The sequence below is a fragment of the Mirounga leonina genome, unplaced genomic scaffold (genome assembly GCF_011800145.1).
Source record: "Mirounga leonina isolate KUSES-001 unplaced genomic scaffold, KU_Mleo_1.0 Mir_176, whole genome shotgun sequence".
NCBI classification, from domain to species: domain Eukaryota; kingdom Metazoa; phylum Chordata; class Mammalia; order Carnivora; family Phocidae; genus Mirounga; species Mirounga leonina.
Window position 1 is genome coordinate 54,029,486 of NW_023270454.1, and position 25,746 is coordinate 54,055,231.

Genomic DNA, 25,746 nt, shown 5'->3' on the forward strand with positions numbered 1-25,746 from the left:
AAATAAATAAATAAATAAATAAATAAATAAATAAATAAATAAATAAAATCTTAAATAAAATAAAATAAAATAAAAAATAAAAGATTTTATTTATTTGTCAGAGAGCAAGCACAAGCAAGGGGAGCGGCAGGCAGGGGGAGCCCGATGCGGGGCCGGATCCCAGGACACCAGGATCATGACTTGGGAGGAAGGCAGACGCCCAGGCATCCCTGACTTTAAAATTTTCTTCATGATTTAGTGGATATTGTTTCAACGTCTTCACTCAGCAGGAAACTTGTATTTGAAACTTTCTACTATGTTTCTACTATGTTACAATATGTTATGCTGTATTATAACCTTCTGTACATCCTGTAAGATAGCATGCTGTATCATAATTATTTCTCAGCATTGGTTTCACCAATCACAGTGTGGGATGGGAACTATCTTATCTTCATACTCTTTCCAACATTTGGCAAGATGCCTAGGATGTAGTAGAGTCTAAATAAAATCAATGGTTATTGTGTAAAATAACCTAATTACCAAATATAATTTTAACATGCACCTACACTTATCTCCCAAGTTTAACATCACTATCATCCTAGCAAATAAATAGCAAACACTTAGCAAAAATGTTTTTCACTGAGCCTCCTTCCCATGGGCAATCTAATAAATAGAATTCACATTTCTCCTGTTCTCACCATGCAAAATGACATGTAAAGGGTGGGTGAATAAGGGCTATTGGTCTACACATAGTGAAACCTTTTAACAGCAAATTTACATAGAACCAAAACTAGTTATGGTCAGAATTTGAAAATCCCACCAGACTCAAAGCAATTTGTAATAAAATTCCATTTCAAGCGATTTGTCTCTGGTTTCTTAGACTGTGTTTTAAAAATACTTTTTGTCTGTAGGTAAATCAGTCTTTGAACAAACATCAACATCTGCGTGGCTAGATTTGTCAGATGAATGTGTGTATTCATCTGTCTCTGTGTTTAGAAAATAAGTAATTTTATATTTTAAATTTATCAGGACAATTGTATCAGTGGATATTTAAATAAGCATTGTGAAGTTCTAAAAATTTTCCCTTCTTCCCTTATAGGTTGGCTGATCTAATAATTAAATTGATCCTGGACAGATTAATGGAAGAAAAACAAAATTATTTATATACAGGCGCTCCATAAATGTATGAAGATTCAAAAGGCAGCCAAGTAATTCAAAAAGCACGGTATAGAACAACCAGAGCTAAAGAAAGGGGTAGGAGTCTGGCGTTACCAAGGGAAGGAGGGCCATTCAGAGAAAGACTGAAGAGATGTTTAGAAAACAAAGATTGCCCTGTTATGCAGATAAGTTTCTTAGGTAAAAAGGTCCATCTATGGTAATAGCTCTTTTCCCGACATGGCCCCCTTTCCAATGTAAATTTAGGCTATTAAGATGGAGGTAAAGAGATTTTGCTAAATCTGCTGGGTTTTGATTGCTTTCAGATCAGAATAATCGTCAAGGCCAAAGTGGCGTATTTTGGGGTGACAAATTCTGCTCCCCTTCAGCACCACCCATGTGCTATATTTTCTAGAGAATAAAGAAAAACAGTGCCTTCTAGGATTTAAATTAAAGTAAAAAAATCAAAGTAAATTTATATTTTTACAGTCTGCAACCTACTGAAAATGACATATGCACAACTTCCCCCAAATCTAATTTAAATCTTAGCTAAGATCCTAGCATATCAGTTGTTGCCTGGAATTTTTTAAAACATTATTTATTTATTTATATGAGAGAGAGAGCAGGGGGAAGTGCAGGGAGAGGGGGAGGAGTAGAGAAGGGGGAGGGGCCGAGGAAGAGTGGGGAGCCCAACCTGGGGCTCGATCCCAGGACCCTGAGATCATGACCTGAGCTGAAGGCAGATGCTCAACCAACTGAGTTACCCAGGCACCCCTGTTTCCTGGAATTTTAAACTAATATTTGAGGAGGTGGGAAGGGATATTTTCTTTCTTTTTCTAAAGAAACAGTTAAATAATTGTTAAGAATTTTATTTTTTTATTACAAAGCTGTAATACCTTGAGTATTACTGTGTTTTAGTGCAACATGAAGTCTATAGATTCTGATATTAAGTGTCTCAGACCACAGTCTTTACAAATAAAAAGTCTTATTATTACAAAAGCATTTCATTGAATCTCCCCTTCATATTACAATTTGTAGCATTTGATTTCTTTTCAGTATAGCTACTCCTTTCATAAGTTAAAAATTGAAGATGTGCTGCAACCAGAGTTCTTGAATTACAAAGCTCAGTGATTATAATTGATATAAGAGTCTCTGATCTACAATTAGGGACTAAAAAGAACACACTGTTGACTCAGAAAGGTTGAGAGGCTTCTATGTGATGACCCAGAATAAATCCTAACTCCTTGAGTTCTAATAATAAGCTACAGCACATTATTTTCTCTCTCTTTCTTCACTTCACCTTTGCCCCACATATGACACGTAACTCAGATGTCCTCCCTGGAAAAGAAGAGAATGAGATCAGACATAACTGCTACTGCAAACACTTGGAGGTCTTGACATGGGTCAAAGGCATAACAACACCAATTCAATGTAAAGACTTTCTAACATTAATAGCTACCTCATAACAGAATGGGCAGCTCTGGGAGAATCCACTTCCCATCAAGGAAGTGTTCAAGGAGCAGCAGGTGACCATCCGCAAATCTACTCTCAAGGGGATTCCAACACTGGACCAGACACTGCTAAAACAGTAATCCAAAATCCTACGATACTGGAGACTTAATGCTTACGATATTATTGTCATTCCATCCATTGCCTGTTACTATCAAAGTCTTGCCTGACATTTTGTCAGTAGAGGTTAAAGTCATTGGAAATATTCACTGCAACAGACCTAAGTATCAGTTTCCTGATCTAGAAAGTGAGAGGATTGATGAGATGATTTCTAGAATTCTGTCTACTACTAGCCAGATTCTGAACCCATAAGGAGGGGGCCACTGGGTTTTTACTTCACTTGGTTAACATCTAAGAAATTTAATAAATGCATGACATTTTTAAAACAACACTTATAACCTTTGGGAATCTGTTCATTTTCACTGATTCAATTTTAGTCATCTTGATTGCTTTTGTCAGTGGGGAAAGATAATGTCACATAATTAAAATAATAAATAACCTCCCTAATAATTTATGTTTGTTAATCTTATGACAAGATCTCCAGCTATATTTTGCTAGAACTAACTAAAAATAGCACATAACTTGCAGGTCATGCAAGTTTTCACAATTTAAAAAGTGAAAATAATGCTGCAACCAGAGTTCTTAAATTACAAAGCTCAATGATTATATTTGATATAAGATCCTCTGATCTATAATTAGGGACTAATGAGGACATGTTGTTGACTCAAAAAGGTTGAGAAGCTTATATATGATGACCCAGAATAAATCCTAAATCCTTGAGTCCTAATAATAAGCCACAGCACTATATATAAAAAATGTATATATGGCATATATCACTTGCAGATTCCTGGGACCAGGATACCCCAGGCTGTCTGAGTATAGAGATGCATCTTCTAGGATTGCCCATACCCCATTCTCTGGGGTTGGATAACACCCAACCTCTGAGGTCTCTAACACCTCACATAGGATCCTTCATCCCCTATCTGTGGGATTCTTAATACCTTACCTGTGAAATTGCCAATACCTAGCAGGTGTTGAAATTAAAGGCTCTGGGACCAAAGCTACACTAAGCTGTAAAGGGGCTGAAATGCACCTTCTGACTCAAGAACATCCAGAACAGTGGCATGTGCAGAAATCTTTGCAGAAACACCCCAACCTCAGGCCAAGTGAGCCAAACCCTTGGACCATTAGGGCCAGTGACCACTCCTATGCTTGTCAACTTATTTTTTACCAATTAATGCCAAAATATAATCCATCTTAGTCATTAATCCTTTAGCATGATTATTCTCCTACTGTTCTTTGGATGCGTCCTCCATTCCTCCTCACTTGCTAAAACCTGCCACTATGCCCTCCATATGATCCATATTCAGCAAACCTTCCTATATCGTCCACTTCTCTAAAGAGTCTTTTCACCTTCTTGCTCCAACTAAACCTGAAGACACCACTTCTCCTGTGGACCTCTCAAATAGTGGTTGTTTATTTTCACACACCAGGCAGAGGGGGAGTTGGTGTTTCATTGCCCCCATTGCCATTTCTAGACCCTTACTCCATTACACTCTTATAACCCTCTCCTCTGAGTCAGTGTCACATTCCCTAATAGTACCTCCTTTCCACCTTTTAGTAGCTTTCATCTTTTGGCCTGCCATCTTTAGTCTCCTAGCAATACTCCTCTCAACCCCAGCAATTTCAGAATTCAGAGTTGACCCATATGACAGTCTGGCCTCCACGTCTCACTCTCCGCCTCTCTAATGGCCTTAACTTCTTTCCATCTCAGCTGCCCACTCTTTTTTTTTTTTTTTTTAAAGATTTTATTTATTTATTTGACAGAGAGAGACACAGCGAGAGAGGGAACACAAGCAGGGGGAGAGGGAGAAGCAGGCTCCCCGCAGAGCAGGGAGTCCGATGCGGGACTCGATCCCAGGACCCTGGGATCATGACCCGAGCTGAAGGCAGTTGCTTAACCAACTGAGCCACCCAGGCGCCCTCAGCTGCCCACTCTTGAGGTCACACCTGGATCTTGTCATCCTCTGCAATTTTTCCACTGTCAAAGTTACATCCTGCTCACTGACCACACCTGCCTCTCCTTCAGCTTGTCCCTCCCGCTATGATTATTCTGTATCTGACTCTGGATTTTTAGTCCATTGACCTCCTTCACTTTCTACCAGTTCATCAGCCCTCTTTTTCATGCCTTGTTTCCTTATCCAGCTAAAATCTCATGGCCTATTTCAGTAACACCCTTGCCAGTACCCTGAATTCCCTAGCCCACACTCTTCTGGCAGAATCTAAGCTCTGCATTTACCCTCCTTTTTTCTCTATTTCTACACCAGAGCTGCCTTTTTGTAGAAAGGATTGGTGTTATTATGAATTCATAATCCCCAAACTGAGAGAGTTCCTCAACATTGCCTACCTAGCAAGCTTCCTATAGTTTCCTGGACTCACTCTCTACAACGATCTGAAACTCTTTTCAACCTGTAATACTCATTTCCCACCTCCCACCCAAATCTCTTTATTCTCAGGGAAGATTCCAAAGTCCTTACAAGCTTTTGATCTTACTTACCTTTCCAGCTTCATTTTATACTGTTCTCACATTTTCTTTCCAGCCACAATGGCCTTCTTTTAGTTTGTAAACTGTCTCTTTCACTAATACATCCTTTGCACATGGCCTTTTCTCATCCTGTAATGGTTTTGTTTACCACTTTGCTGGTTGATCCCTATTCATCATTTAGACCAGTGCTGTCCTATATAACTTTGTTCAGTGAGGCAAATATTCTATACTTGGCACTGTCCAATATAGTAGGCACTTGTCCTGTTGTGGATATTTAGCATTTGAATGTGGCTAGTGTGACTAAAAAACTGAATTTTATATTTCATTTAATTTTAATTAATTTAAAATTAAATCATACACAGTTGTCAATTACCAGTTCTGTTGGTATAGCTTTAGATCTTACTTAAGCCAAGCTTCCTTAGGGCAGCCTTTTCTAAGTCCCCATCAGAGTCTTCTCCGTCATGGCCCTTATCCTTTCCTACAGTACCTATCTTAGTTTGTAATTACTTATTAGTTGTGTGATTATTTGATCATGTCTGTGTTTGCTCACCATTATATCCCCAGCATCTTGCATAGCTCCTGGCACATCACAAATACTTTTCAATGTAAGAATGAATGAATGAACATTGCTAGGGGAAAAAGAGTGGGTGCAGATTAAAATTGCTGCCAATCATCTTTAGTGCATATTGTCCAAAGAAAGATGACTAAACTCCTGGAGTTGAGGTGCCACTAAAGAGTCAACAGGACAACCCATCCTCTGGGTCAACTGGCCAACACTGGTCCCGGTGGATGAATGAACTCACAGGTTAAAGGCAAGCTCCTGGTCCTCATACTATAAGTATCATCTCATTATCAACATCCTATCACGTTACCAAGTGCCAAAACAATATCTTCCTCTAACAGAGCTATGGACCTGATAATGTATTCTGGTGTACATTGGCTGCTACTGATTTGTTGTAATTTTAAAAATACTGGTGTAATTAATTTGAAAGTAAAGCACATTATTTCAACACCTGATTTACTCAGTTTAACATATGGCTTATATCTAAATGTGTTTTTAAAAGATTATACACTTTCAAATGGATAGAATTATAATTTCCCCTATTTAAGGAATTACATAATTAAATGTAGGCATGTAATTTTTGTGGAAAGAGATATATCATCTAGAACATCCTAAAATATTCCAGCTGCATCTCCTACTGATATTCCCCTCAGGAAAAAGTAGAAAAAAAAATTAACCTCAAGGAGGTCCTTCCATATCTAACACCAGAATTGTTCCAGTAACAAGTTTGAGAACTCCTTTCCAAGTCAAAATTTTTAAGGACTCTCCATTTTATTGTAATTGCATTTTTAGTGTTCAGTTGAGTGAGAAAACATATAATGATAAAAGCTTCCATAAACCCAGTAATATTCTGAAGTTAATAACTGCCACAGTACTTCTTATTAAAAAATAAGAGTATAAACATATGCATATTATTTACTTACAATGTAAACAATGTGTATAGTGGAAACACACACTTGCTCTCCTATTCCCATATCACTACCATAGTCCATAGCCCTTAGGTGGGGAACCATTAGAAAGAGTTTTAACCATATTTTGTTTTTGTTATATATTTGGCCATTCAATATCTCAGGAACTGATCCAATAGTTAAAGCAGAAAATGGAATCACTGAACAGAGACAGTCTTAGGCAAAATACAAAAAAAATTTTTTTTTGCTTATTATATGTACTTTTGACAAGGGAATTATAGAAATTGGAGATATTCCAAGAGTTTATCTGAACTGTTTCTTACAATGCAATAGAATTATATCTAAATCATTCGTAACGGAAATCACTGGATGATGTAGGTGCATTCGGCAATGAAACAATGCTACTATTTTACACTGGCTCTTAGCATATTCAGAAAAAAAAGTGTTCTTTCTCCAGTTATGACTATTGCCATTAAAAATTCTCGACTTCTAAGCTCCTTTGGTTTTAGCTCCACTATTTATATATGTGAGTTGAGGAGTATAAAAATCAGTGTCTATTTCACAAGAGATCAGCTATCAGATCATTTCCTAGACAGTAGCACCTGCCTTTTACTGATTTAAATCATATTTTAGCCACTAGGTATTGACTTACGACATTTCTTCCACTCATTTTATGGTAATACTTTATATCAATTTGATTTTTGCATGTAACTTTCCTCATTCTTAGAATAACTTCATTCCTACTCTACTAGTCATGATAAGCATAATATTAGTGAGTCAAAAGAACATCATCCTGAAAACTTGCCCATTTCAGGAGCTTTTTTGGTTTTGTGAAATGGGGAAAACTGCATTCACATTCCAATAGAAACATACCTAGATGACAACCAAAAAGCAAGCTTCCTTTGGACAATACTTACTAGGAGCCAGCTATTAAACGTTACTCCATTTGTAGTTACTTTTCCTGTCTTCAAGCTCTAGTTCTAGAGCTTCTGGTTTTGCAAGGCATCTTAAATGAGTCATCGTGAAACAGCTGCTCCTTTAAGACCAGATTAATTTAGGTTGTGCTGACTCTGAATTTCTGAATAATAAGCTCACCTCCTTCTTGATCATGTAAACTCATGACACTCTGGTCCCTACCTTCCAGTCCTTCCTGATATAAGCCCTCTACAAACAAATCCGCTTTTGCCTATATCACAAAAAGAATGCACCCTAATTTTGAAGATTTATACTTTGTTGATGGACTTCTTTGCCTATTCATCCTCCAAGATGCATGGTAGCAATGTGACTACTAGCAATCTGCCCAGATAGCAAAATGCATATTTACTTTAATTTCTATACAACTAGGATATATGGCATGCCTCAGGGAGAGTTCTAAGCTATTCCTGACTTATTTAAATTGATTGGTAATTCAGAATCCTCTGTTAATTCAACAATTAATACTAATTTGTCACATATCACAATTCATAAAAGCCTATTTCCCAGACTATTTTAGCATAATGGTTCTCAATAAATACTTGCTGAATCAATGAGTAAATCCATTTATAGTATTGGATGGGAAAAACAAAGAATCAGATCTCTTTTCTGAAACCACAACGTAAAAAGGTGTGGGGAATGCTGCCTTCCATGTAACTGTGGTACTCCTCTCTCCCAGCATCCCAGTGTGAAGACAACATGTCCCAGGAAAAGTGTTAAGGGTTTTGCACACGCTATGTTGTGAAATGTAAGTTGTCAATCTATTTCTCTGAAACAAAGTAAAATGTTCTTTAAGATATAAACTAAAATCAAAGACAACCTCTGAGTGTCCTCCTTCAAGTGGTTCTACTACCACAACCATTTCGTCATCCCATACTTTTCCACTCTTCTGCCTCCTCTGATCAAAATCTGAGGTAACTCAGGAATTTTCTAGTCTTTCATATTTAAAAAAAACTTCGGGGTGCCTGGGGGGCTCAGTCGGTTAAGCGTCTGCCTTCAGCTCAGGTCATGATCCCAAGGTCCTGGGATCGAGCCACGCACTCGCCCCCCCACTCCGGTCTTCAGGCAGCTTTAATAAAAACACAAGGAATATACCAAGTAATTCCTTCTCACTCTCTGAATAGCAATCTAAGCAACCCAAAGAATGGTTTCTAAAAAAATATTGAAACACACATAAGAATTTACATTATACTCCAGAAGGTAGTAATGGATTGAAAACATTATCAATGCTTTATAGTGTGGGGAAAACCCAGAGTATATAACAATAAAACTATAAACAAAACCTTGGGCAGTGGAAAGAAAAAATAACCCAGATTGCACAACTTGATTGCTGACATTTTTTATATAGCTGGTCAACATTTTTTAATCTCATTTTATATTTATTTATTTATTTATTTGTTTATTTATTTATTTATTTATTTATTTATTTATTTATGAGAGAGAGAGAGAGAGAGAGTGAGCATGTGAGCAAGGGGAGGAGCAGGAGAGGGAGAAGCAGGCTCCCATCTGAGCAGGACCCTGGGATCATGACCTGAGCCAAAGGCAGACACTTAACTGACTGAGCCACCCCAGGCTCCCCATTCATCTCATTCATTTCATTTTAATTTATAAATTAGGATTTTCTTAAGCTACATTCTGTATTCAGTTGACATAAAATGGCAGCATAGCTAGGAAATATTTTTGCATTTTACATGTTAATATCTTTACCCTCACATAAAGTTTGTGTCTTTGAAAATAATTTGAATAACTTGGTAACTTATGATTAATATATCAGACTGATATGTGTGTGTGTATGTGTTGTGTGTATGTATTCATCTTATTATAATCCATATGAGGTTATAACAAACATATGTACAAATCCCAGCCAATGATCCATTTCTAGGGAATGATGGACAAACCAAATTCTGGGTTGGCCAAAGAACTTAGTCCCTTGGAGTTTTTTTTGCTACCTAAGGTGTAAATGAATGTAAAATTTTCTTTCTGGAATTTCAGGGGCAAGTAAAACTCTGAATAATTCTTTTCCCCTTGGCTGTATCTTTATTGGTTGGCAATTAATGGCTTTTGACCAACATAAGAAAAAATACTTCTTTCTCTTGTGATGACAGATGTCATTTTTCAGCTCTCAGAATTGGAGAATTGAGAATTGACCCCGACAGTCATAAGCATTATAGTTTTGTACAGATAAAATCCTATTTAGTGGAGGACCATTTTCCATTAGGAAATTCCTTCTAATAAAAAATAACTAGAAAAAATTTATTGTTCTTTTTACCAAGGAAACAGCCCTGTGACTGGCCCTCATTCCAGGCCTTACCATGGTGACATCTCTATTGTAATACCAACTCACTAAAGTGGTGACAGGAGCCAAGGGATTGAGCTGTGGTGGTGACTAAGCATGCCCCAAATGTCTCCAAGTTTCCAAGGCCACCCCAAAGTTGTATGACAGCTTTAGTCAACCTCAAGGGGAGGTCTGTCTGACCTCATCACCATAGAGCAAGAAAGGGTTTTGTAGAATATTCTTCTTCAGTATCTTTAAAAAGCATAAGCAAGGATACATGAAACTTAGGAACTGGTTTCCAGGAAATTTAACCTCTCAAAATGTGGGCATTATCTAATGATACAGTCATTCACCAGCTGCTGCTGAATAAATATGATAATACATACAAAAGATGAAGGACAACTTTGAATTATTAGCACAGTACTCAGGACTAACGATAAGATTATTAAAGTTACACAGCAGCCTACACACAGCAATGATTTTCTTCCAAAAAGAGTTGATAAGTGTTACTGTCCAGTGAGGTATTTATTTTCAAACAAAACCCAATTAAGAAGCTGTGCTGCCGGCCATAGCTCCTACAGAAACCAACATACACTTCTTCCTTGCCTTGGACAGCCTAGCCTAGTGATGAGTGCACAGGAGTAGCTGAATTGTATTTCATACTGTTTGTACGAACATGGCATCAAGCTTCAGAACTATCCACGGGTCTGCGGAGTGGAGGTCAGGTAACATTCTCCCTGTGTGGCTTGGTCTGCCCTTGTTGTCAGGACCTGCCTGAGGTTTCACCAGAACCACCTCTGACTCATACTTAGCATTCAATAGCAAGATGGAGTCACCAACAATGAGGTCCTGGCAGAGGGCCAGCCCATTGGTACTAAAGCAATGCCTGACACAACACAGCTTACTGGGCCAGACATTTATGGGAAATGGCTGACAGCTGGATAAACAAGCAGCTCCTTTTGGTAAGCTGCAGAGGAAGCTGGGTGGACAGAAGATAGTCTTTAGGTGTATGCTTCAAATGACTCTGTGTTGCTGTGAGCTGCTAGAAAACAGCATTAGACAGGGACACCAGCATGACATCTTTGGAAATGGGGTGGCTCTCCTTCAGCAAAGGCACCAGCAGAGGGAAAGAGGTAGAGTGGCAAACTGTGTAGGCCAAGAGAGCAAGCCAGAGGAAAGGCTCTACGTGGACACATCAGGGGCAAGAGGCAGCTGGCCAGGTGCCTTCGGTTCCCTGCAGTTCCACTCAAAGATGGTAGGAGCGGTGTGTCTTACATCCATCACCCAAACCACTCCACACTGAATTTTGAACCCCACTGAACAAGCAGAGCCTTGTGTTGGGCAGGAACCAAAAGACTCAAGTAGAGGCTGAAAGTGGAAGTCACTGGTAGAGCACCGTTGACAAAAACTGTGTAGTTAGGTGATGAGGGTGTGTGTGTGTGTGTGTGTGTGTGTGTCTTCCGCCCCTGCATGCCTAAAAGTGAGTCATTTGTTCAGCTTCGTTGAGGTTTTAAGGCAGTTTGGGTGTTTGAGACATATTTAGCACAGATAAGTTTAATGTAGCATCAGGAAGAATTACCAACCCTTTCCTTTATGTGGCTTTTCAGAACAACAAAATGAGCTGGATACCGGCAAATAGCAGTCAGCTGAGGTAAGCAGCCATTCTAGGTGCAAATGCCCTTGTGCCAGGAAAACAAGAACGAGCATGAGTGAGAAGCAGGAAAATGAAATCCACAAACACAGTTCTTGATTTATAGCTGTGAGACAATGCTTCCTTTTCTTGGACCCCAGGATCTGCAAACTGACTCACAGGACGGTGGGTGTGCAGTGGCCCCGCAGAGAAGGCATTCAGTGAGAGGAATAGAATTACACCCCACTTTGCCTGCCTCTTGGTGCCCCTGGGTCACTGCCAGGCCAGTCCTAATCCCACAACATGTGGGAAGTCAATGTGTTCAGATTGAACGGTAGGGCATTAGACCTAAAGAGATTACTAGTAAAAAATTTTCTGGAAGAAGAAAAATTATTTTTTAAGCATGAGTGAGAAAGGAAGTTTCTTTGTTGCTAGTTGGAAAGCTTTGCAACTATTGATTTATTAAGGAAAATCAGGACAGTCTGGCACACAGCTTTGAGTTCATGGATTTATCTGTCTCCCTTTCCAGGAAGGCCTATTGCTCTAAATTGGAGGCCCCAGGGTCTGTTCTTTAACAGAAGCTTTTGTGTTTTGGGGTCTTGTCTGAGCTGGACCCACACAGGATGAAAATGGTGAAAAACATTGAAAGGGGTGAAAAAGGTTGGCTCAGCTTCAATTGTCAGATTATGGTTCAAGATCATTTTCTTAGAGATAGTCAGTCTGCAGAAAGCCTTTGAGTAAAGGCAAATGAAAGGCTTGGGTCTAAAAACAGGCTTTTAAAATTAGAAATAGAAACAGGTACTAGATAGTTGGGGGAAAAAAAAAAAAACAAAACCTACTAGCCAGAAGAGAAAGAGTAGAGAGAGAAGTGGACTCTGGGGGAGAAACTCTCTAAAGAAAGCTAGGAGAGAATAGGATCATGGCTTTTTGGCTTCATTTTCAGCTAGTGCCTCACACAATTCATTTAGTACAAGGTGAGACAGGGCTCCCATGTTTTCTGGTCTGCTCCCCAAGTATGGGGAAGGGAGTGAACTATATCTAGTCTTTTCTCACCTCAATATCGGATATATGTGAGATGGGGGCAGAGGTGGGAGGATTTATAAAGGGGCTGTGTAATTACTGGGAACTCCAGCTAATGGAAGAGACTAGCCATGAGGGACTATATAGGTTGAGTTCAATAATCCTTATGACTGTGCCAGGCCCTGAACTAGGCACTGGGGATGCTCAGATGAATAAGACGTGGTTTCTGCAGCCGAGGATTTCACCCTCAAAGGAGGAGACAGATGAAAAAACTGAAAATTATGATTCCATACATATTGGGATATAGGTGAGAACCAGGGGCACAGGGCCAAAGAAAAGGGGAACCTCACCCAAATGAGAAGGTCCTGACCTCAGTCCTCACAGAACAGAACAAATAGCTCATAAGAATCCTGTACAGCTTGGGACTTGGACTGGTTCCAAGGGTATCACCCCCTCCAGCTGTCTCATATCTTCTCTTTCTCTTTTCTCACTGGTTCCTACTTTAGGTCTCTCCAGTACTATACACATTCCATTCCAACTCTGCTATGCCCTCAAGCTGCTAGCTGAGCTTTTTCTTTTACTGCCAAAGCATAGCCTACATTTTCCTACATTTCCTTCCCATCCTTTCATCCTTAACCTACCCTTGATGTCAAGTTCTCACTCATCCCATTCTATAGCAGCTTCCCTCTTAAACGAGAATCACCAGTGACATCCTTATTACCAAATCCAATGGCCCTTTTTGATCTTACACAGAGCTAACTCTGGTAACTACCACCTACCTATTAAAATTCTTCCCTCCTTCAACCTCCCAGGCCTCTCTGCCCCTTTTCTCCCACATTTCTCCTTCTCTGTTTGCTTCATTGACACCATCAGCTTCATTCCTGGACTGCGATCGTCTTCCAAGAAGCAGACAATTCAGGGTCCCTGAGGAGTCTCAGGTACAAAGCCCGATAATGAATCTGATAATGGGTTCCCTTTTGCATCCCCTAAGTGGGAGTGTTCCCCAATGAATAGCCACAGGGAGCTCACTTATGTCCAGTGTTCTAACTCTTCTCCATGCTGCTGACACCCATATCTTTAACTCTAGTTCTGATCCTTCACTTTAGTTCTAGTCCAAAATTTCCAGTTGTATATCAGTCAGGTCCACGTCCAAGGTCATCTGTGTCTCTGAGTTGCTAGCACAGTGCATTGCATATGTTGACTCTGGTTCCTGGTGCATTGTTGTCTCCCCCAAAGCAGGCACATTAGGGTCAATAGAGGAGTCTCATGTACAAAGCCTGATAGTGGATTCTTGTATCATCCACCTAGAGAGTGGTATTTTTGTCTTAGGCCCCTCCACTCTCTTTTCATGGCCTCATTTGCCCTTGTGGCAAGTACTGTTGTTACTCATGGTAACATTGATCCATCTTGTAGTTGACTGGCATTAGAACTGACATACAAAGTGATTTGTACTTCAGCTTCAACATGGGAAAAGCTGCAAAAACAGAAACAGAAACCTGAAAGCTTCATTTTCCCATGATCTTTAATCCCAAAACAACAGTTACAACAATAATAGCACTTGCTATATGCCAGCCACTGTGTTGTGCTAAGTACTACGTATTATTCTCTTTCTAAATCTTCTCAGAAACCTTGAAGGCAGAAAACATTTTATGGAGGAGGAAACTGAGGCTTAGGGAACTTGAAGTAACTGGCTCAAGGTAACTGACTCCAGGACATAAAAGTGAACATCCCCCCTCACTACACTTCACTACAGCCTCTTGTGTCTACCGGATTCAAACAGAAAGGGCTTGAGTTGGTTCACACCTCGAACAACTGAGTGCCTGCTACATGCTAAGCATTGTGGGATATAAATATTTAAAAAGATCAAGCCCATGATCTCAAGAAGCTTACAGTCTGGAGGAAAAACACCAAGATAGGACTGATGCCTGGGAGGGGAAATGAGACTTTCAGATGAAAGGGCTGCATTTCCACAAAGCACACACAGTTCAGTATTACAGGTCTCTGCCCTTGAAGAAGATTCCAGCTGCTGGAGTTTTGCCTATGTGATGTTTCCGATTTAGATTCCCCTCCTCCTTGATCAGGCTCCTCTGTCTTTCTAAAGCTCATACTATACATATAATTTCCATTCAAATTCAAAATCTTTCTGATTATTGTAGTGAATGCAATGTTATTCAAGGATTTTTTTTCTGAAAGAGCACCTATCTGACATGCATTTTTAATTTTATGTGCGGTATGCAAATGTCATCACTGTAGTTGTTAACCGCAGTACAGGATTGCAATTAACTATGGAGCTGTGCATTTTAGTTATATGCTAATGCTAATGAGATTTTCATAAAGCAAGTCCAATTACCAGCCCTATTTTTTAACTGCAAGAGCTAGTGCAAAGCAAAGGTGTTGACTTCCTTTGGAATAAATTACCCTTTGTCCTTGGCTCCTTCATCATATTCAATCATCCTAAAAAGTAACTCCGTTACTTTGAATATTTTATCCTGCCTTGTTCTACAGTACAATATTAATGGAGACTGTTTGGATTGTTTAGAAACCAATTTACACTGCACAGGCAGGGAGAAAACTTCCTCCCAATGTAAACGGCTCCAGCAGAGGAGCAGAGCTTTGAATAGTCAAAGTAAACAGGACCTGGAGGAGACTGAAGACTCAGACAGTGAATTAGCAAAAATAAACCACAAGAGAGCACAGACAGTGTTACCTTGGAGTGAGGAAGCTGCATGCTGTGAATGGTTATTTAAACTCAGATTTATGATCAGAAATGTCACTGGTTGAGAAGAATAACCTTGGAAGGAGAGTCATTCATTCATTCATTATTCAAAACACAGTTGTGGGGGCTTCTGTGTGCCAGATGCTGAACTAGGCATGGAAGGTTCAAATACGAATAAGATGAGAGGGGAGGGTTACTTAGGGGTTAGAAGTAAAGGGGGATTTTCATGTTATATTTCTGTGTTAATTGATTCTTTTACAAAATGAAAGTGTTCATGAATTACTTGGGCAATGAAAGCATGAGTAAGCAACAATGCCTACTTTTGGTGAGCTTATGGTCAAACAGACGGATACACGTTACTCAGCATCAGAGAAATACAAATCAAAACCACAGTGAGATACCGCCTCACACCAATTAACAAGTCAGGAAACGACAGATATTGGCGGGGATGAGGAGAAAGGGGAATCCTCCCACACTTTTGGTGGGAATGCAAGCTGGTGCAGCCACTCTGGAAAACAGTATGGAGGTTCCTCAAAAAGTTGAAAATAGAGCTACCCTATGACCCAACAATTGCACTACTGGGTATTTACCCCAAGGATACAAATGTAGTGATCCGAAGGGGCATGTGCACCCCAATGTTTATAGCAGCAATGTCCACAATAGCCAAACTATGGAAAGAGCCCAGATGTGCATCAACAGATGAATGGATAAAGAAGATGTGGTGTATACACACACACACACACACACACACACACACACACACTGGAATATTATGCAGCCATCAAAAAAATCCGGCCATTTGCAATGACGTGGATGGAACCAGAGGGTGTTATGCTGAGCGAAACAAGTCAATCAGAGAGAGATAACTATCATATGATCTCACTGATATGTGGAATTTAGGAAAAAAACAGAGGATCACAGGGGAAGAGAGGGAAAATTTAACAAGACAAAATCAGAGAGGGAGACAAACCATAAGAGACTCTTAATCATAGGAAACAATCTGAGGGTTGCTGGAGGGGAGGGGGGTGGGGTGATGGGGTAACTGGGTGATGGACATTAAGGAGGGCATGTGATGTAATGAGCCCTGGGTGTTATATAAGACTGATGAATCACTGAATTCTACCTCTGAAATTAATAATATATTATATGATAATTCATTGAATTTAAATTTTAAAAAAGGACCACAAAAGACAAATTTAAATAAATAAATAAGTAAATATTTTTTAAAAACCCAGAAGGATACAAACATATCAAATAATTTTGTAATAAAGTGTGACACATGTTAAAATACTTCTTTAGAGGGGGACAAAATGAAGGAAAAGGTCAGTTGGGAGAATGGAAGTGAAAGGGCACAAGCAGCTTCGCAAATGACTAGGAGGTTCTTAAGCTGAGCTGTGAAGGTGAATAGGTATTTGCTAGAAGGATGAGGTGGGAAGAGCAACAGAAAGAAAGCACAGAGATGTGAAACAGCCCAGACTAGTATAAGCAATCAGGGTAACTGGAGTCATAGGGTGTGGGGAGGGCCGAAGGTGAAAGGTGAAGTTGGAAAGGAGCCTCTGAGGGGGTTAAAGCAGGGGAATAAACAAATTATGCTTGCCTCCCAGAGCTGCCACTTGGGCAGCAAAGTGAAAAATGTATATCGGGCCTGGGGGAGGTAAATTACCTACTCATACTTCTTTGTTGGCCACCCTTGGCGAGAACGTTCTCTCTGCTCAGCTCAGACTCTGAGACAGATCATCAGATTGTATTTTTCTACAAGAGGATGTTTTCTATGCCTATGTGGGAGGCTATCAAACAATAAGTCCTCTTTTTACTTTTAATATTTTCACTAAATCAGAAACCAGAAAGAAAATACAGGAGACAGGAATGAAAGCTTGATGATGTGGATGTATAGTTTGAGTATCTTTCCTGCTTTTTTTTTTTTAAAGATTTTATTTATTTATTTGAGATAGAGAGAATGAGAGACAGAGAGCATGAGAGGGAGGAGGGTCAGAGGGAGAAGCAGACTCCCTGCTGAGCAGGGAGCCCGATGCGGGACTCGATCCCAGGACTCCAGGATCATGACCTGAGCCGAAGGCAGTCGCTTAACCAACTGAGCCACCCAGGTGCCCTCTTTCCTGCTCTTGGTCAACTTCTAAACAAGGTAAAAGAAGCATGGAAAAAGCAGAAAAGACAAACAAGAGGGTAGAGAAGATGATACAAATATTACAAAAAAACTGACTAGAATTACGTATGCATAATGGGGCTACCTTTTCTTCTTCCATATCCAACCCTATCCCAGAACCCCTATCACCTCTATCATGGAGAGGAAAGCCAGGCATTGGGAAAAGACAATGGGACATGGAATCTTCCAGAGTTAAGTCAATGGAAGCAGACTTTGTAATATATATGAAGGCTGGGAAAGAGATAGAAGTTCTTTTAACATAAAAATGAAGTAATTTTAGTATAACAAAATTTTAAGAACATCCTAAAAGTGTGGGTTTTAGAAACATAAAAGAGTTGTTCCTATTTAAGTTAGAAATTGGAATGATTTTTTAAAAAGCTTTATTTGAGAGAGAGAGCGTGGTGTGTGTGTGTGTGTGTGAGTGTGTGTGTGTGTGTGTGTGTGAGTAGAGGGAGGGACACAGGGAGAGGGATAGAGAGAATCTCAAGCAGACTCCCCAGTGAGTGAGGAGCCCGATGCAGAGCTCGATCTCATGACCCTGAGATCAAGACCTGAGCCAAAATCAAAAGTTGGATGCTTAACTGAATGAGCCACCCAGGCACCCCTGGAATGATTTAAAGAAGGTAAACATAGTTCTATTTCACTCCTCTGAAATTCCATGAGCATCATTCTCATAATTCAGCTGCAAGAACTCCAGTGATCACATCCATATTCCAGGTATCTGGAAGGAGGAAGGGACTAGAATAGGGAAAGGACATGTGCCCATTATCTTTTTTTTTTTTTTTTAAGATTTTATTTATTTATTTGTCAGAGAGAGAGAGCACAAGCAGGGGGAGCAGCAAGCAGAGGAAGAGGGAGAAGCAGGCTCCCCACTGAGGAAGGAGCCTGATGTGGGACTCAATCCTAGGACCCTGGGATCATGACCTGAGCTGAAGGCAGACACTTAACCGACTGAGCCACCCAGGCATCCCATGTGCCCATTATCTTTTAATGACACTTTCTAAATCCTTCTATACTACAATACCACTTACATCTCATTGACCAGAACTTAGTCACATTTCCATGTGAACAAGCAGATGAATTGCCCTCTAATAGAAGGAGTTTCATTCCACTATAACAGGGGCAGAAGATTAAGCATCTCAGGACATAGACAAGTTAAATGTAGTGGTGGGAAGTTGAGGAGTTTTTTTTAGCAGGTGTCTTCTATTTTAATTGTGAAGTATGAAGTAAAGTTATCTGCTGAGAGGGAAGGAGTGGGAATTAAAGACAATGAAAAAAAATTGAGCAAGCAGATAGTAGGATTCATCCAGGATTTGGGTTTTGCTAGATAACTTCAATGGAAGAACCAAAGGTCACAGTAACTTAGAAATATGGGCAATATATTCTGGATAGGAGGAAGCTCAAGACAAGAATGGCTGTTGGCTAAGTAGAAAGGAGAGAGGAAGAGTGAACTGAGTAAGCTGGAAGGATGGGAGGATGTGGTCAGAGGGACAATTTTATGTAGATGTTATTTCAGAGAAGGAGCAGCTTCAGGTGATAACCAGGTCCAGGGAGAAGTTGTGGGAATGGAAGGCAGGGATGAAATGGGGATGGTCATTGGAACAGGAAGAGGTCAAAGAACTGACTGTCCAGTGGTTAAATGGGCCACAGAGAAAGACTCTGAGACAAACGCTGAAGTCTTCAATATCTGAGCAGAAGTGAGCAGAAAACAAAAGAGAATAGCATCATAGAAGGGAGAGAGTGCTCTAATGACAGGCGCCTCAAAGGAGCAAGAATCCTGAGACAGATATTGATGATTTCTAATCAACCATCTTCCCTCAGTCTCTCATCTTTTCTTTTTTCCTAATAGAGTTTTCCTCCTCCAAAGAGGCCACATACATGATTTCATGACCCAAGGTCAACCAGTAGAAATAGGAGGCAATATGCTGGGGTGGGGGGGTTGTCATGGACGGAATGTTTATGTCCCCTGGAAATTCATATGTTGAAATCCTACCTGCCCCCCACAATGTGGTGGTATTAGGAAGTAAAGGCTTTGGGAGGTAGTTAACGTCATGAAGGTGGAAGCCTCATGAATGGGATTTGTGCCCTTATAAAAGAAGTTTAAGAGAGAGAAATTTTCTCTGGGCCATGTGAAGATACAACTGGATTCAGCAGTCTGAAAACCAAAAAGAGTGCTCTCACCAGACATCAGGTCTCCAGTGCCTTGATCTTGAACTTTCCAGCATCCAGAACTGTGAGAAATAAATGTTTGTTGTTTAAGCCACCCAGTATGTGGTATTCTGTTATAATAGCCCAAACAGACTAAGACAGGTAGCTCCTGGGAAAGATTTTCTCCTTGTTAAGAAATTATAGATGAGGAGAATTATTCTTTCTACTTTGGACATAGACATAAGTTGGATAATGGCCCTCAGAAAAATCTAGTTTGCTTATCCCTAGAATTTATGTTACCTTGCATGGGAAAAGAATCTTTGCAGTTCTGATTAATTTTAGGATCACGAGATAGGGAGATTATTCTAGATTATCCAGGTGGGCTGCAAATGCAATGACAAGTATCCTAAATGTCTCTCACAAGAGAGAGGCAGAAGGAAGTTTGATATAGACAGAAGAAAGATACACAGAGAGAGGAAGGCAATGTGAAGATAGAGGCAGAGACTGGAGTGATGTAGCCAAAAGCCAAGGAATATTGGCAACAACCAGAACCTGGGAGAGGCAAGGAACAGATTCTCTTCTAGAGCCTTGGAAGGAGTATGGCCCTGCTGACACCTTGATTTCAGCTCAGTGATACTGAGTTCAGACTTCTGGTCTCCAACCAGTGAGAGAATAAATTTCTATTGTTTTAAGCCACCAAGGTTGTGATAATTTGTTACAGCAGACATAGGAAACTAATACTGACATAGCTGTGAGGGATATGATGTCTGGGGTTGCACCAGCCATCCCGTGATCATGAGGGAAGAAGCCTGAGGATAAAACTCAACATGCTGGAGAGGATAGAATGGAAATATGAGAAGAGCTGCTGAATTAGCCAGTTGTCACTGAAGGTTTTGACTTCTTAAAACGTGAGATCTTTCTTTTTTAAAATATTTTATTTATTTATTTGACAGAGAGAGAGACAGCGGGAGCAGGAACACAAGCAGGGAGAGTGGGAGAGGGAGAAGCAGGCTTCCTGCTGAGCAGGGAGCCCAGTGCGGACCTCGGTCCCTGGACCCTGGGATCATGACCTGAGCCGAAGGCAGACGCTTAATGACTGAGCCACCCAGGTGCCCCATAATGTGAGAACTTAAATGTCCTTATTGTTTATTGTTCTTCTAGTTGGATATTTCGTTACTTGCAGCCAAAAGCATATTAATTGATACAGCCCTATCCAAAAGAGTAGAACAGTCATGGTTGGGAAGTGGCAGTGAGTACAGATGAAGGGACTTGCCCCACTTGCCAACCCTCAGAATTGTCTATAAAATGTGGGAAATAAACAGCTTCCATTGAGAAGCAGAACAGATAACTCAGTGGAGAGCCAGAAGGTTAAGAAAATGTTCAGGAAAATGGTTTTAGAGGTAAGTATTTTTGTTAATTACACAATAAGCTTTTAGAGGACAGTTAAAGTGTTTAGGAGGGAGGAGAGGAGTGGGAGGTGTTCTTAGAAAAGGATTATGTGAATCATTATAGAGCATTACTGTCATAAGATTACACAGAGAGATAGAGTGGGGAATAGGGAGAGACTCACACTTTAGACAGTGACCAAACAAAATAGGTATAAAGCTTGGTGGATTAAACCAGCCCCGGGGTTGCCAACAAAGTATGTTTCTACCATGCTGGGGCAATAGTTGTTTTCAAAATTTAGTGTTCATAAGGTTCATCTGTGGGGCTTGTTGAACATGTTAATCATTCCTGAGCCCCAGGACCAAGATCCTTCCTTACTCAGTAGATCTCAGTAGGGTCAAGAAATCTGCATTTATAATGCACATCCCAAGTGATTCAACTACAGTTGATCCAGGACTACATCTGAAACACACTATCCAGAGTAGTGGCTTTCAAATGTTTTTGACTAAAATGTACGTTAAGAAATACATGCTGTAGCATAAGCCAAGAGCACCCACCCACGTGCACATGTACAGGTAGGTGAAACAATGTGGCTTAATAGTGTAGAAGTTTACTTTTCATTCGCATAAAGCCCAAAGCTGATATCCCCGGTCACGTGACTCTGGTGAGTGGCCCTCCTCCAAATGATGACTCAGGGGCCCAGGCTGCTGCCACGTTGTGGCTCTGACAGTTTGTGGCGTCAAGGTTGCCTGGTGTCATCCAGCTGGCACGTGGAAGGACGAAAGAGTGGAGGAGCCTATGTGGGAGAGTTTATGTGCTGGATCTGGAAGTGGCCTTTTTTGGACACACTCCTGCGGCCAGATCTCAGTCATACTGCTGGTTGTAAGGGAGACCGGGAAATGTAGAGAAGCTCCCAGATATCAGTAAGCACTATCAGACTCTCCATTTTATTTATTTTTTTTTAATTTTTTTTAAAGATTTTATTTATTTGAGAGAGAGAGACTGAGAGAGAGAGAGCATGAGAGGGGGGAGGGTCGGGAGGGTCAGAGGGAGAAGCAGACTCCCTGCCAAACAGGGAGCCCGATGCGGGACTCGATCCCGGGACTCCAGGATCATGACCTGAGCCGAAGGCAGTCGCTTAACCAACTGAGCCACCCAGGCGCCCTCAGACTCTCCATTTTAGATAGGTAGAGATGTGTGTATTTAACTAAAACCAAACTTTCACAAAATAATCCTTATTCCTACTGCATACAATATCCTCTGATATTTTTCTCTTTTGTTCCATTCCATTCTCTTAATTTTTTTAAAATGCCAGTCTTCACAATTAATTTCATGTTCTACTAAATAATTGCATTTGGAAAGCACTGTCCTGGAACCCACTGGTACTTGTTCAAATTGTGGGTGGCCCACAATTTGAGGGGCTCTGTTTCCTCTGAATGTACATTCAGTACCCCCACAGTCAGGCACACAGCACGCACTCAGTAAGTGGTTTCCACTGCTACTCTTAACGATTGCCGTGGTGAAGAAGAGGGAATACAGAAAAGATACAAAGGCTCTTTTTCCCCCGAAGAGCTGTAATTTTTTTTTTTTCAATTAACAAAGCACAACATAGCCTCCTTTTGGTATTTGGTTTAATAAACTAGAATTGATGGGCGCCTGGGTGGCTCAGTCATTAGGCATCTGCCTTCGGTTCAGGTCATGATCCCAGGGTCCTGGGATCGAGCCCCGCATCGGGATCCCTGCTCGGCGGGAAGCCTGCTTCTCCTTCTCCCACTCCCCCTGCTTGTGTTCCCTCTCTCTCTGTTGAAAAATAAATAAAATCTTAAAAAAAAAAAAAAAACTAGAATTGAAAACATGCCACTGGGGTAAAACCAGGAGGAAGAACGTGCTGGAGGGAGAGTATATGTGAATTGAGGGCAGGAATAACATACAGAGATGCTCTGCTCTCATACTGTGCTGTTGGCTTTCCCTCTGCCCTTGCACAAGCCACAGTTCATCAGGCTTGCTAACTTTGCCAGGTTGAAAATGCCAGAAACCCAGAACTGCAGAGGTTTCCATAGAGGCGTCTTACCCTTTCTGATTAGACTGACTAGATTATTAGTTCTCGGACAGATGACCCTCAACTGGAAGGAGAACGACAGGTAGGTAAGAAGACACCCCCCTGACTCCCGCTCTCCCCACCTCCTAAACTCTTCCTGTCCTTCCTGCTGCCTCAGACGTTGGTGTGAGGAGGGAAGAGAGACAAGGGGAAGAAAAGAGAGGATTTGGAAAAGTGAGATGGGAAAAGGAAGTGCGAAGAGTAGGAGAGAGGAAAAGGGAAATGGGGGGGGAAGGGAGGAAGAGGGAGAGAGGAAAGTACTCCAGAGCAGTTTTCTTTTTTTTTAAAGATTTTATTTATTTATTTGACAGAGAGAGACACAGCGAGAGAGAGAGCACAAGCAGGGGGAGTGGGAGAGGGAGAAGCAGGCTTCCTGCTGAGCAGGGAGCCCAATGCGGGGCTCGATCCCAGGACCCTGGGATCACAACCTGAGTCAAAGGCAGACGCTTAATGACTGAGCCACCCAGGCGCCCCTCCAGAGCAGTTTTCACCAGCTGAAGAGAAAAAGAAAAATCAAAGTACTCCTTACTTCTCTTCCCACCTTAAGCATGGATTCAGGAGAAAACAACTAAAGGATGCAGAACATTTCCAAGACTGCAGATTCTGAAAGGATTCAGAATTCATCGAGTTTCATGACAAATGAAAAGTACCTGATCAGTATGCTAAATGCCATTCAGGAATCATAGAATAAGAACTGCTCATTTCAGCCATGTTAGTATGAGGTTCTTGGATTGAAAATTGGAAAGATGGGGCTGTTGGGAAAGTCAGTGAGGGGTGCTAAACCAGAGAGAGACCTGGAACGGCTCTCAGCCCATCCTTACCCTGGGGTTAACTTCAGCCCTCTGAGAGCCTGTGGAGGTGAGTCTAGCTATAGTCCAGCTTTCTATTTTTAAATACTGAGTGTGGAGATAAGAGTTAAATATAAAGCAGATTAATACTTCCTTTAAATCTCCTCTACAAAAGAAAAACTGGAATTAATCTACAGGGGCACTCTATGGATAACTCAATATCATCATTTTCTAAGAATAAAATTAGAAGCAGAAAACTGTGTCCTTATCCTTTTGACATCCAAGAATTACTGCCATCAAAGTACTACAGCCCATGAAATTACTTTCCAGGTTGCACTCATTAGATTGAGCATTTCATTCTGTAGACCTGCGGTTTTAATGGAAAAGAAAAGAAAAAAAAAAATCCCCTCCCTTCATAAGACAACTGTTCCTATATACTAGCCAATTAATGGGATACTAATGCATGTGGAAGTCATTATAAAATCACAAATGCAGGACTGAGAAGCAGATTTCAAACATCAATAGGCCTGGGCTTGTTGTGGAAGTTTGGAGCATGAGAGCGTAGGGTCCAGGTAGTGCCCGTGTTCCCTGCACACTGCAGCTGAAGGGCCACTCAATTACAAGTGGTGATCTTTTGTTTTGTTTTGTTTTTTTAAGTTTTTTTAAAAGATTTTATTTATTTATTTGAGAGAGAGAGGGGAGGAAAAGCAGGGCCCAACGTGGGGCTCGATCCCAGGATCCTGGGATCATGACCTAAGGTGAAGGCAGATGCTTAATCAACTCAGTCACCCAGGGGCCCCTTGTTTTAAACTTTTAATCACATCCTATAATATTACCTTAATAGATTAGTCATGAAACAGGAAGCTAATCTGGCTGCTAGAGCCTTTGTCACTAGATGTGTTAAGCAGATAACATGGCAGCAACAGAGCGAAGGGATTAAGAGCACAGACTGTGGAGACTGGGTTCAAACCCTAGTCCCACTAATTACTCACTGTGTGACCTTGGGCAAGTTGCTTAATCTCTCTGTGCCTAAGTTTCCACTTGTGTAAAAGGAAGATAATGATAGTCCATGCCTCAATTAAGAATTAATTGAGAAAATGTATGCAAAGCAGTAAATCAATTCCTGGCATTATGGTGAGGACTCACCAGCAGTTGGTGGTTATTATTATTATGGTGTTAGAGATGTGAGAGAAATGAATCTGGAATGGCTGTGTACTCTGATGGCTTACTTCAAAGCCTGTGAGGTATACAGTCCTCAAGACATCTCAGGCCTTGTCCTGCAGAGGAAGAGAAACCAGTCAGCTTTCTCTGATGGTCCTCTGAATCTGAATGCAGCAATGCACTGGGCCTTGGATGGCATGGGATGCTTCAGTGTGTGCACTTGGATCATTCTAGCAAGTCAGACAAACAAACAGACCAAAAAGCCCCAAAGTACATCTGTATACATACACACACGTACTATGTCAAGGGATGTTAAGTGTTATCAAGAAAAATAAAGCAGGGTAAGAGGCTGAGGAGTGACAGAGGACGCACTATGTAACAAGTTGCTAATTATGAGGTAAGGGCAAAAAGGTGCAACAGAAGTTAGAGATGGTGAAAAACGAATGTGGACTGAAAGCATCATGGGAAACTTCTGTGATCTAGGTAGACAAGAAGGAGGTCGTAGGAGCGGGAGAGCAGGTCTTTCCAGGCATGGGGTAGGGAGAGCAGAGTGTGCCTAGATGGCCGTGAGAATCAGGCCAGAGGAGAAGAAGGGGCTGCCAGGGAGAGGTGGGCACAAGCAGGCAGGGTGGGTGGGCAGATTACAGAGTGATCTGAAGCCAGAGGCACTGGGCCTGATGTGGACTATTAAGTATAAATGTCAAGAGCCACTGAAAACTGCCTGGAGAGA

The 25,746-nt window shown here is 40.9% G+C and overlaps 1 long non-coding RNA gene across 1 annotated transcript in view; it reads right to left on the reverse strand.

The window, feature by feature from the left end:
* The window catches only part of LOC118022330, an 86,046-nt gene that overhangs the window by 12,869 nt on the left and 47,431 nt on the right, over positions 1 to 25,746 (reverse strand). The gene's annotated exons all lie outside the window — the stretch shown is intronic.